The 3,121-nt window shown below is 31.7% G+C and overlaps 1 pseudogene; it reads right to left on the bottom strand.

The window, feature by feature from the left end:
* Window positions 1–1,727: 1,727 nt before the first annotated feature.
* Window positions 1,728–1,881, bottom strand: LOC123325961 (annotated as a pseudogene).
* Window positions 1,882–3,121: the final 1,240 nt, after the last annotated feature.

Genomic DNA, 3,121 nt, shown 5'->3' with positions numbered 1-3,121 from the left:
TGTAATATTTTTATTATTGTTCAGGTCAAAAGATTTTCAAATAAATGTGTGATAATATTTCATTTAACTCATGATCTATTTGGAAGTGTGGTTATTAGTTTCTTAGTGAGGAATTTTAAATTTACCTTTTTGTTACTAACTTCTGACTTAATTACATTATGGTGACAGAAAGTGATCTGTATAATCCCCAGTTCTTTGAAATTTGTTGCAATTTGTGTCATAGCCTAAATGGTCAGTAATTTGCTCTGTTGCATTTTTTTTTTACCATTTTATATGTGCTACAAAGAAATATGTATTCTTTAATTGATGAATGCGGTGTCCATCTCTTGCTGTTTATAATCCATTGTCTCCATTATATCTATTATATCCATCAAATTAAGCTTGTAATTATGCTAGTAAGATCACACACACACACACATGCACACACACACACACACACACACTGATTTTTGGCGAATTGACATATCCATAACTGAGAGACTTGTGTTAAAATCTTCCATTACAATAGTGGGTTTCTCTATTTTCATCCACATTTTGCTTTATATATTTTAAAGCTGTTTTATTGGGTGCATACATGTTTGAAATTATTATATCTTCCTGGTGAGCTAAGGCACTTTTCATTACACAATATTAATTTTTATCCCCAATAATTCTTATATATTTAAGTGTGTCTTGTTTGATATCTACATAGGTTCTCCTGATTCTCTAGGTTAATAATTTTTAGTCTATTTTTATATCTTTTACTTTCAATTTTTACACATTCATAAATTTCAGATATACCTTTTATAAAAGCATATAGCAGAACTTAGTTTTTAAAATACAGTCTGTCTCTTTTAACTGACATCAGTTCGTTCACTTATTTTCACAGCTTTATGAGGTAATGATGACGTTCAATAAACTGCACATATTTAAAGTGCACATATTTAAATTTAGTAAGTGTGGATATATGTATATACCCACAAAGCCATCATCCCAATAAAGCTAGTGAACAAATCCATCACCTCCTCAAATTCCCCCATGTCTCTTTATAATCACTTTCTCTCAGTCTTCTCTGTCCCACGACCACCACACAACAACTGATCCTTCTCACTGTATTTGCATTTCCTAGAATTTTATACAAATGGAATCATACAGTATAGACTCTTTTTCTATGGCTTATTTTATTAAGCAAAAATTACTTTGAGCCCCCATCCATATTGTTGTGTGTATTGAAAGTTCATCCCTTCTTATTGCTGAGTTGTGTACTATTGTATAGATAAAGCAACAATCTGTTTATCCATTCACCTGTTGATGAACGTTTTTGTTGTTTCCAGGTTTGGTCTATCACAACTAAAGCTAACATGAACATAAATGTATAAGTATTTACGTGGATATATACTTTCTTTTCTTTAGGAATGGAATAGCTAGGTTATACAGCAAGTGTATGTTTAACTTTTTAAGAAACTGCTAAACTTTTCCAAAGTAGTTGAACTATTTTGCATTTTCACCAGCAATATAAGGGTTCTGATTCCTCCACAGCCCTCACACCAGCACTTGATAAATTCAGCCTTTTTCATTTTAGCCTTTCTATTGATGTATAGCTCTATATCATTATGGAAATTTGTATTTCCCTAATGAATAATGATGTTAAGTATATTTGCATGTGCTTAGTTGCCATCTGTATAATCTTTGGTGAAGGGTGTATTAAAAATCTTTAGCCTGTTTAAGAAAAAAGTTGTTCAGACATGGGAGAGCATGAACACAGTCTAGCACTACTACAAATTATGCAGTCAAATTTCTGTATTGGGGGAAATCAGAGGGGTCACCATATTAAGTGCAAGGGATAAGCCACGCCCTAGGAAAACCATTTTTATGATCATGTTATCTCCCTGCAGTTAATTTGTAATTGGATTCTTTTTTCTCTTATTACTGAGTATTAAGAATTATTTATATATTCTAAATAGAAGTACTTACCAGCTAGATTACTTGCAAGTAGTTTTCTCTCAGTCTGTGGCTGGTCTTTTCATTAACTTAGTGTCTTTTTCAGAGCAGAAGTTCTGTTACTGTTGTTATGAAATCTAATTTATTAATTTGGTCATTTATGGATTGTGCTTTCAATGTCATATCTGGTAAATTTTTGCCTGAACCAAGGTCACAAAGGTTTACTCCCAGGTTTGCTCCTAAAAGGTTTGGTTTTAAGTTTTACAATTTGGTCTATGATCTATTTTGTGTTAATTTTTGCATGTGATATGAGAAATGGATCAAAGTTCTTTCTTTGTGTGTCCAACCTTTCCAGCACTTTTTGTTGAAATGACTGCAGAATTTCTTTTGCATTTGTAGAAGATCAGTTGTCCAAATATGTATGGATCTATTTCTGGACTCTGTTCTATTCCATTGACCTACTTGTCTATCTTTACACCAACCACACATAATTTTGATTACTCTAGCTATATAATAAGTATTGAAATGAGGTAGTGTTAGTCCTCCAACTTTGTTCTCTTTTCCTAAAGTTATTTTGCCTATCCTAGGTCCTTTTTTTTCATATCAATTTTAGAATCAACTTGTCAATTCCTACAAAAAGGCCTCTGGGATTTTGATTGGGATTTCATTGAATCTATAGATAATTTGGGGATCATTGACATTTTAAAAACATTGTCTTCTGACATAAAAATACAGTATAGTCATCCGTTTATTTAGGTCTTATTTTAGCAATGCTTTGCAGTTTTCATATATTTACAGGTCTTTCATATATTTTATCATATCTATCTCTAAATAGCTCATATCTTTAAATTGTAAATGGCATTGTTTAATTTATGATTGCTGTTAGTATATGGAAAACAATTGATTTGTTTTTATTGATCTGCATTTGTTCACTATGCTAAACTCACTTTATAGTGCTTTTGTAGATTCTATTGGACTTTTTACATAGATGATCATGTTTGCAAATAAAAAGTTTTATTTCTCTTTCCAATATGAGCACCTTCTATTTCTTTTCCTTACCTTATTGCACTGACTAGAACTTCCAGCACAAGTTGAGTAAAATTGATGAGAGTAAACATCCTGGTCTCATTCCATCTTAGGAAAAGAGCCTTCAATCTTTCACATTAAGTGTGATGAGAGCTGTATGGTTTTGTAAATGCCC

Source organism: Neomonachus schauinslandi, chromosome 9 (assembly GCF_002201575.2).
Source record: "Neomonachus schauinslandi chromosome 9, ASM220157v2, whole genome shotgun sequence".
Lineage (NCBI taxonomy): Eukaryota > Metazoa > Chordata > Mammalia > Carnivora > Phocidae > Neomonachus > Neomonachus schauinslandi.
Note: the sequence above shows the minus strand (reverse complement) of the source record. Positions and strands in the feature narration are given on the sequence as shown.